Source organism: Rhinoraja longicauda, chromosome 13 (genome assembly GCF_053455715.1).
Source record: "Rhinoraja longicauda isolate Sanriku21f chromosome 13, sRhiLon1.1, whole genome shotgun sequence".
NCBI lineage: Eukaryota > Metazoa > Chordata > Chondrichthyes > Rajiformes > Arhynchobatidae > Rhinoraja > Rhinoraja longicauda.
Window position 1 is genome coordinate 53,436,484 of NC_135965.1, and position 10,927 is coordinate 53,447,410.

General features: G+C 44.3%; 1 pseudogene; it reads right to left on the reverse strand.

The window, feature by feature from the left end:
• Positions 1-316: 316 nt before the first annotated feature.
• LOC144599328 (alpha-1,4-N-acetylglucosaminyltransferase-like) lies at positions 317-9,668 on the reverse strand (annotated as a pseudogene).
• Between the last annotated feature and the right edge of the window lie 1,259 nt (positions 9,669-10,927).

A 10,927-nucleotide genomic window follows, 5' to 3' on the forward strand; every position in this document is an offset into this window, starting at 1 on the left:
AGTGAGAGAGAAAAATTGTCAGTGAGTGAGAGAGAGATTGTGGCAGTGAGAGAGATGGAGTGTGTTTGTGAGAGAAATGGAACGTGCATGGAAGAGACATGTTGTGTCAATTGGTGTTTGATTCTAATTTAAATTGGACATGGGAATTGGAGTGTATCCAGATCAGAAGTTGTCAGAAAAAATAAGTATAACAGTGAATGTTTCACAAATTTTAATAATCCCCAAATGTGTTGTGTGTATATTTTACATTGTGACTTTTAAAAATTCTGTCGGTTTCATTCTTTCGCTCATTGCATAATACAAAGGCCTAAAACATCTAACTATTATTCAATTGAATTAAATTCCTGTATGTAGTTGGACAATATAACTGGAAAAAATGTTCAATTAATGATCCACTTCCAGCAATGACTTTCTTTTTTTTCCATGAATTCATGTAATTCCAGACATGCGCACCATACGTAGCTGAGAATTTACGCTCCACATCCTTCTTTTTCCAGGGAACAAAGTACTTCTGCCAAGCTGGATATGAGATGGGGTAGAATCGATCAATGATCCATAAAGAGATGCCGTTGCATTCTTTGCCAATGAAGGCACCTATGTTATCCATCTGTCACCATCTCTTCAGCACACGGGTAATCAGTTGAGGACCTTGTTGGCCCCAAATATATCCAATGTATTTGGCCACATAATCTATCATGCAATTCCAAAGAAAAGGATGGTGCCTGGGATTGAAACCCATTGCACCCATACTGATAGAACCTGAGCCCTCTGGACACGTAAAGTTGCCAAATGGCATAGGCTTCATTGATATAATGTCAGTGTCCAGGTAGATGCCCCCGTACTTCCACAACAGTGCTAATTTACAGGCATCACCAAACACATGGAGCCAATACTTCTCCTTTTTGGGGTTTACCTGTGATGTAATGAAGAAAGAAACATTATCTTAATTGCAATTCCTTCTAAACCTTCAGACCTATCCCTCAATCCATGTTAAGCTGTCAGGTCCACTCCTCAATAAACAACTATCCTCTCTTCATCTTTGTTCATGCCAGATAGAGAGTCATACGGTTATATTGGTAAATACTTTGGCAAATCACATCCACCTGATCACTGCACTCATCGGTTCTACCCCCATTTATCTACAATAGATCCGTGGTGATTCACATGCTTACCGAGATCCTTCTTAAATAGTTTGAGAGTACCTGCCTCCAACCTGCTGTCCAGGCTCATTACCTTATCTATGCCTCTTATGATGTGATCAACCTCAATGAAGTCACTTCTCAGCATCCTGTACTCAAGTGAATAAATATACAGCCTATCCAGCCTCTCCTTATAACTCAAAACCTCCAGAACTGATAACTTCCTCAAAAATCGTCTTTGCTCCCTTTGCAGTTTGTTATTTTGACTGAAGTAATCCAATCCAGACCATATAGTGGTCATTAATATCTATTTTAAACATCGAATATTGCAGCGGCAAATTTTTAAAAATCTATCAATTCATGCTTTATAGATGTCCAACCATTAAACATTCACTGACTTATTTGGCAGAAAATCCCAAAGATTCACCACATCACCCTCTGACTGAGAGAAATTCCTCCTGAATTTTATTCTGAATGGCCAGTCCTATTTGGAGATAGTCATCCCCTTAATATAGACACATTGTGAAGGGAAACATCATCTCAGTATTTACCCTGGGAAGCACCTCACGAATATTAGACATTTGAGGGAGATAACTTGTGGGTTTTCTAATCTCAGGTGAGCACTGGCTCAAGGTGCTCAATCACTGTTATACAGCAAACATGCCTTGCAAGGAATCAACCTGGTGCAACTTTACTGCACTCCATTTAGTGCATTCATTATTCCTCATTCAGGGATACCTAACTTGGACACAAATTTAAGATAGACTGAGTCAACGTACTCCCAGGATGAAAATAGTCAATGCACACTCCTCTGATCATGTACATGTCCAAATGTCTTTTAAGTGCTGTCACAGTAGTGCCTCAAGCACTTGCTCCAGCTCATTCCATAGACAGACAATTCAATGTGTGGAAAATCAGGCCTCACAATCCTATTGTGTGCATTCACCTGATGCATGCCCCTAATGACATTAGGCATGTCTATGAGATCACCGCTCAGTCTCCTAAGCTTCAAGAACAAATTCCTAGCCTGTCCAATTTCTTCCTATAATTTAGCCCTTGCTTCCTGGTTAATATCATGGTAAAGTCCGAGCGGCGGACCTGTTGGCAGATCTAACACAGGCGGAAACTCAACCGGGGAGACCGAAGTCAGGAAGAGCCATAGTAGTGGGTGACTCCATTGTCCGAGGTACGGACAGTAGATTCTGTGGTGGCAGGCGGGACTCGAGGATGGTCTGTTGCCTCCCTGGTGCCAGGGTTCAAGACATCATGGAGCGGCTTCAGAACATCCTAGCGAGGGAAGGCAATCAACCGGAAGTATTTAAATGCGCGAAGTATAAGAAATAAAGTGGATGAGCTTGAGGCTCAGTTAGACATTGGCAAGTATGATGTTGTGGGAATCACTGAGACATGGCTACAAGAGGACCAGGGCTGGGAACTGAATATTCAGGGCTACACAACATATAGAAAAGACAGACAGGTGGGCAGAGGGGGTGGGGTCGCTCTGTTGGTGAGGAATGATATTCACTCCCTTGCAAGGGGTGACATAGAATCAGGAGATGTAGAATCAGTATGGATAGAAATGAGGAAATGTAAGGGTAAAAAGACCTTAATGGGAGTTATCTACAGGGCCCCAAACAGTAGCCTCGAAATAGGGTGCAAGTTGAATCAGGAGCTAAAATTGGCATGTCGCAAATGTAATGCTACTTATGGGAGATTTCAACATGCAGGTAGACGGGGAAAATCAGGTTGGTAATGGACCCCAGGAAAGAGAGTTTGTGGAGTGTCTCCGAGATGGATTCTTAGAACAGCTTGTACTGGAGCCTACTAGGGAGAAGGCAATTCTGGATTTAATGTTGTGTAATGAAACTGATCTGATAAGGGGACTAGAGGTAAGAGAGCCATTAGGATGCAGTGATCACAATATGATAAGTTTTACTCTACAAATTGAGAGGGAGGAGGGAAAATCGGAAGTGTTAATATTACAGTATAGCAAAGGGGATTACAGAGGCATGAGGCAGGAGCTGACCAGAATTGTCTGGAAGGAGGCCCTAGCAGGGAAGACGGTGGAACAGCAATGGCAGGTACTCCTGGGAATAATGCAGAAGTTGCAGGATTAATTTATCCCAAAGAGGAGGAAAGATTCCACGGGGAGTAAGAGGCACCCGTGGCTGACAAGGGAAGTCAAGGACAGCGTAAAAATAAAAGAGAAGAAGTACAACAAAGCAAAGAACAGTGGAAAGCCAGAGGATTGGAACTCTTTTAAAGAGCAACAGAAGATGACTAAGAAGGCAATTCGGGGAGAAAAGATGAGGTACGAGGGTAAACTAGCCAATAATATAAAGTATGATAGTAAAAGCTTTTTTAAGTATGTAAAGAGGAAAAAAATAGTCAAGGCAAATGTGGGTCCCTTGAAATACCCTTCCCCTTCGGATCATACGAGAAATGTATCCAAATGACAAATACAAGCAGCACCTACGACCAAGCAAAGTCCGTCTGACAGCATATAATGGGACGGAAATCATGTGTGTTGGAACTATATCCGTTTCGTGCCGATACCAGGGGTCGATGTGGTGTCCTCAGGAATTTTTCGTGGTAGATGTGGCAGGATCCGCTGTCATAGGCCTCCCAGGTATTAAGCAACTTCAGGTTGTCACGATACATGCTATGGGAACAGAGGAGCACCCATCAGATGCTCGGAAGGAGCAAGACAGTTTCAACTCGGTGGGGGACCTAATGAAGAGGTGGCCTAATCAGTTTGATCGGATTGGCAACTTCAAGGGGCCAGCCACCCTTCATCTCAAGGAGGAGGCCACACCACACATTGATGCGCCAAGGAAATGTAGTATCCATCTCAAAGACAAGTTGCGGGCTGAGTTGGGCAAGATTGAGGATGATGGAGTCATCCGAAAGGTGACTCACCATACGGACTGGTGCAGTTCAATAACCACCTCCGTTAAGAAGGATGGGTCAATCAGGGTATGCCTAGACCCGAAGCGTTTGAATGCAAGTCTCAAACGTTGCCCACACAAGATCCAGACACTTGAGGAGATCAATCCGGCTTTTGCCAATGGGAAATTGTTCTCCAAACTCGATGCTAAAGCGGGTTATTGGTCTGTCCGACTTGATGAGGCTAGCCAGGAACTTACCACGTTCCGCACGCCTTTTGGCAGGTATTGCTACAAGAGGTTGCCTTTCGGTTTGTCGGTGAGTCAGGATATATTTCAGCAGCGTATGGACACGATCATAGAACAGGTTCCTGGATGCGTCTGCATTGCGGATGATATTGTCATAGTGGGATCCACAGCGCAAGAACATGATTATAATCTAAAGAAGCTGTTAGAGGCAGCGTCCCGGGAAGGTCTAGCTTTCAACAGTGCTAAGTGCGTAGTGAAGGCTAACTCCATCAACTTCTTCGGGACAATGTATTCAGACACAGGCATTCGGCCAGATCTTGGTAAGGTGCAGGACATTCATAAGATGCCAACACCACAAGATAAGGAAGATTTACAACGGTTCCTGGGGATGATGAATTTTTTATCGCCATACATCCCAAAGTATGCTGTCCTGGTCGCCATTTTGAGGCGTTTTGTAACCTGAAGAGCTGCATACAGGAGGAATCTGTCCTCCAGTACTATCGCCCTGATGCTCCTGTCACCCTTGAGGTAGATGCGTCAATGAAAGGAGTGGGAGCATGCCTTTCGCAGGAAGGACGGCCTGTTGCGTACGCTTCGAAGGCACTGTCTTCATGTCAGTCCAACTACTCCAATATGGAACGCGAGACCCTTGCCTTGGTTTTTGGCATCACAAGGTTTCATACGTACCTATTTGGGCGGGATTTTAAGGTGCTGACTGATCACAAGCCTCTTGTCACTATCTGCGGCAAACTACTCACGAGTGCCCCACCCCGACTGCAGCGGTTGCTCATCAAGGTGCAAGGATACAACTTCACCATAGGGCACAGACCTGGGGCTGAGATGATCATTGCTGACACTCTCAGCAGGCTGCCCAATCCGGAGAAGACAGAGAGCATAGAACTCGATGTACATGTAGAGAGCATCTTCTTCGACAACATCAAAGACACATTAGATGTCGACTTGATACACTTCGGCAAACTCAAAAGGGTGGAGCTGCAGACAGAAACTTGTCGTGACCCTATACTGCATAGGGTTATGCAGTATGTCCATTCCGGATGGCCGGCGACCCTACAGGAGATACCTACCGACCTGCGGCCCTACTGGCCTTTTCGAGATGAGTTGGGCATGTCAAATGGGGCCATTTTCAAAGGACGGCAAGTAATCATTCCTGAGTCGATGAGACAGGATGTCTTGCAGCAACTTCATGTTGGCGACCAAGGCATTGAGAAGACGAGACTTCTAGCGAGACAAATGGTCTATTGGCCCAACATGAACCAACACATTGATGACCTTGTCCGAAGGTATAGTCCGTGCCAGATGCACATGCCAGAGCAAATGAGGGAAACACTCATGCCACATGAGATACCAGTCACACCTTGGACCAAAATAGCAATGGACATGTGTGAACTTGACAACGTTCAATATCTTGTCATGATGGATTACCATTCCAAATTTCCGGTGGTGAACCAACTGCCTAGCACCACGAGTGCCATGGTTGCTAATATGGTGACTGCAATGTTTGGTCTGCTAGGAGCACCGATGGAGATCATCTCCGACAATGGTCCACAATTTGTGGGTGAAGCTTTCCAGTCCATGTGCAAGCAATGGGGAATCACCCATACAACGTCCTCGCCTAGGTACCCTCAGTCGAATGGGCTGGTTGAGCGCATGGTACGAACGGTGAAGTCTGTTATCAAGAAGTCCTTGGCAACGGGACAGAGTGTAGCAGCAGCTTTACTCAACTTGCGCACTACACCGATTGATTCCAAGTTACCGTCACTGGCGGAGATGATGTTTCGAAGACAGATTCGGACGCCTCTCCCCACGAACCTTGACATGAACAAGGCATACGAAGGGCAGAGGACCTTTGAGCGACTTGAGGAGCGTAAGCAGAATATGAAGGCACAGTTTGACAGTTCGGTCAAGAGACATGACTTGTTGCCATTGCACGCTGGACAGAAGGTCCGGGTTCTGGATAAAGCGAATCAGGTCTGGGTTCCAGCAGAAGTGAGATCGGTCTGCGACGAACCCCAGTCAAGGTCTTACATTATTGAGACGCCGAATGGAAATCGGTTCAGGAGGAATCGAGTGCAGTTGAGAGATCTTCCACTGGAGAAGCCAGGGGTTGGTCCCCATTGTGTCCCCCCAGACAGCGATAGGGCTGAGACCCAATGTGAAGCGGAGGAACGACCGGCCCGTAATGATGATGGGGATTATGTGACACGCTCGGGACGTGCCAGTAAGAAACCTGCACGTTATCGTTGATATTTGTTAATGTTTTATGGTGTTTCAAAAAAACGTTTGTGTTTAGAGTTTGTTGTTCCATATATATATATATATATATATATATATATATTTCTTTTATAAGACAAGGTGGATGTTGTGATATTGCTGGGACTACTTTGTGTATCCCAAGGACTACTTTGTTTGCATGTGCAGGAATGCGTATATAAGAGGTTGGTGTGATTGGGTGGTCACTCTGGATCCAGATGACCACGGAATAAACAGCCTGGAGTTGAGCTCCAGCATTGTAACCTTTTATACACGTGTACTTGTGGTCCGTCTAGAGTCACTAAAGGTACAACAGGTACCGGACCATGAAGTACAACAGACAGAAGCAGGGGAATTTATTATGGGGAACAAAGAAATGGCAGACGAGTTGAACCAGTACTTTGGATCTGTCTTCACTAAGGAAGATACAAGCAATCTCCCAGATGTTCTAGTGGCCAGAGATCCTAGGGTGACGGAGGAACTGAAGGAAATCCACATTAGGCAGGAAATGGTGTTGGGTAGACTGATGGGACTGAAGGCTGATAAATCCCCAGGGCCTGATGGTCTGCATCCCAGAGTACTTAAGGAGGTGGCGCTAGAAATTGTGGACGCATTGGTGATCATTTTCCAATGTTCTATAGATTCAGGATCAGTTCCTGTGGATTGGAGGGTAGCTAATGTTGTCCCACTTTTTAAGAAAGGAGGGAGAGAGAAAACGGGAAATTATAGACCAGTTAGTCTGACATCAGTGGTTGGGAAGATGCTGGAGTCAATTATAAAATTGCGGAGCATTTGGATAGTAGTAACAGGATTGTTCCGAGTCAGCATGGATTTACGAAGGGGAAATCATGCTTGACTAATCTTGTGGAATTCTTTGAGGATGTAACTAGGAAAATTGACAGGGGAGAGTCGGTGGATGTGGTGTACCTCGACTTTCAGAAAGCCTTTGACAAGGTTCCACATAGGAGATTAGTGGGCAAAATTAGAGCACATGGTATTGGAGGTAGGGTACTGACATGGATAGAAAATTGGTTGACAGCCAGAAAGCAAAGAGTGGGGATAACTGGGTCCCTTTCAGAATGGCAGGCAGTAACTAGTGGGGTTCCGCAAGGCTCAGTGCTGGGACCGCAGCTATTTACAATATACATTAATGACTTGGATGAAGGGATTAAAAGTACCATTAGCAAATTTGCAGATGATACAAAGCTGGGTGGTAGTGTGAACTGTGAGGAAGATGCTATGAGGTTGCAGGGTGACTTGGACAGGATGTGTGAGTGGGTGGATGCATGGCAGATGCAGTTTAATGTGGATAAGTGTGAGGTTATCCACTTTGGTTGTAAGAATAGGAAGGCAGAGTATTATCTGAATGGTGTCAAGTTAGGAAAAGGGGACGTACAACGAGATCTGGGTGTCCTAGTGCATCAGTCACTGAAAGGAAGCATGCAGGTACAGCAGGCAGTGAAGAAAGCCAATGGAATGTTGGCCTTCATAAGAAGAGGAGTTGAATATAGGAGCAAAGAGGTCCTTCTGCAGTTGTACAGGGCCCTAGTGAGACCGCACCTGGAGTACTGTGTGCAGTTTTGGTCTCCAAATTTGAGGAAAGATATTCTTGCTATTGAGGGCGTGCAGCGTAGGTTTACTAGGTTAATTCCCGGAATGGTGGGACTGTCATATGTTGAAAGACTGGAGCGACTATGCTTGTGTCCACTGGAATTTAGAAGGATGAGAGGAGATCTTATCGAAACGTATAAGATTATTAAGGGGTTGGACACGTGAGAGGCAGGAAACATGTTCCCAATGTTGGGGGATTCCAGAACAAGGGGCCACAGTTTAAGAATAAGGGGTAGGCCATTTAGAACTGAGATGAGGAAAAACCTTTTCAGTCAGAGAGTTGTGAATCTGTGGAATTCTCTGCCTCAGAAGGCAGTGGAGGCCAATTCTCTGAATGCATTCAGGAGAGAGATAGATAGAGCTCTTAAGGGTAGCGGAGTCACGGGGTATGGGGAGAAGGCAGGTACGGGGTACTGATTGAGAATGATCAGCCATGATCACATTGAATGGCGGTGCTTGCTCGAAGGGCCGAATGGCCTCCTCCTGCACCTATTGTCTATTGTCTATTGTCTAAAGCTTTTCTTCACTCAATCAAACTTAATGGAATCTTTCCTGGGTGATCAAAACAAAACACAAAACTCCAGGTGGGCCCTCACCAACTTCTTGGGCACCTGCACCATCATCAACATCCTAACTTCTATACTTAATGATATTACTGATCTCGGCCAGCATGTCTCGTCATTATCACCTCCCCACAGCCAAAAAATTTTCATTGGGGACTCCACTTTTGCTTGGTCATTGGTGCTGCCTCAGATTTGTTTTGAACCTTTTCATACCTTTAGTTACTCTCTCCCCGACTCTGAGTCTGAAGAAGGGTCTTGACCCGAAATGTCAGGTATTCCTTTTCTCCGGAGATGCTGCCTGACCCGCTGAGTTATTCCAGCATTTTGTGTCTATCTTTATGTCTAATGCCTTCTTCATTACCCTGTCCACATATGATGTTACTTTCAATGAATTATGTACTTGTACTCCTAGCTCCCTCTATTCTACAGCCTTCCCCGGGGGCCTAAGGTTCACTGAGAAAGTCCTACTCTGGTTTGACAACCCAAAATGCAACACATCACACTTTCTTCTTATTGGTTACCTTTTGATACCAGAATTTCAATGGAGTATCTTCAAACAGTTCGGCAGCGTTTAAAGGTAGAAGAACAACATTCTTCACTGAGGAGAGCAACGGGATGAGCCTGTACTTAGGCTCTGGATACTGGCTCAAGTTGCCACTGAATCCCTTCATGAAGAAATAGATTGGTTTATCTGGGTTTTGACGAGCAGTGGACTCCACTGAGCAAACTACCAATGGCTTCAGCTCCACATTGTCTGACGTTTCCACAAACATAATCCCAGGATTCAGGAGTGGACGAGGATCCTCCGTGGTAGCTTCATCGTCCACTTGTGACATTCTTAACATGTCATTACGAACCTTGCATTGTGTTTCCATATGCCAATTTTCATACAGCAGGAAACAAACTCCAAATGTGATGATAAGGAAATATAACTGATGCATGGAAATCATGATGTGGCCTGAGGGTGTTCTGAAAAATCTCCTGTGAAATAATGTTGGGTCTTTTGAATATTAATAACATTAACATGGGAACAATTATTTCCCTTAGCAGTAAGAATCAAATACCAGAGATTCCACATTTATGGTAATTATTAGATTGATTCGAGGTGAAATTGAAAAGTATAATTCGCCGAGGGTGGAGTGGCCTGAAATTGTTTGGTCACTTTGGATAGGAGCATGCTGTGAAATCTGAAATATCAAAAGACAACAATTGCCAAGCAATTAGAAATCTGATTTATTTTATGGCTCCAAAATCTACTTCAATGCTTCAGTATCATTATTTATCTTTTTGAAAGATAGATTCATGATTAGTTCAGGCGTCAGAGGTTCTGGAGAGAAGGCAGGAGAATGGGGTTAGGAGGGACAGAGATACATCACCCATGATTGAATGGCGGAGTAGACTTGATGGGCTGAATGGACTGATTCTATTCCTATCGCTTATGATATTTTGTTAAATGAGTGGTTCTATAATTTTCTGGTTTCTTTTACTCATTTTTATTATATGTGGAAAGTACATCATCAATTATCCCTTCATATATGACAATAGTTGAGTTGTGCATTGAAAATAAATAAATGGTGATTACAGGTTCCAATACCAGAGCAGCAGTTAACAAATAGAATGGCTGATGGGAAAGTGGATGTAATGACACGCAACGCTGAATACAGGACTGGCAGTGAGAGGTTCATTAATATGGGATAATAAAACGATGAAGTGTGTTTTCTTCAATGCAAGGGGGTGTAAAATCGGATAGACAAGGATGGAGTTAAAGGAAAAGAGAGCATAGGAAAAATTAAGAAACACCCCAGAATTAACGGGACAGAAAGCTCACGAATGAATAGGAGAGAATGGCCAAGTGTAATAGGAATCGTTGTGAAAGCCGAGATGAGCAAAGGATTAAAAATACTGTATATGAATGCGTGAAGTATAAGAAGTAAATTGGATGAACTTGAGGTCAGTTAAAGATTGGTAGGTATGACATTGTGGGGATTACAGAGACGTGACTGCAGAAGGATCAAGACTGGGAACTGAATATTCAGGATGTTCCGTCCTATAGAAAGGACAGGCAGGTGGGCAGAGGAGGTGGGGTAGCTCTGTTGGTGAGGGGTGGAAATCAGTCCGTTGGGAGGGGTGCAATTGGGGCTGACGATGTAGAGTCACTGTGAATAGAGTTGAGGAATTGTAAAGGTAAGAAGACACTAATGGGAGTTAT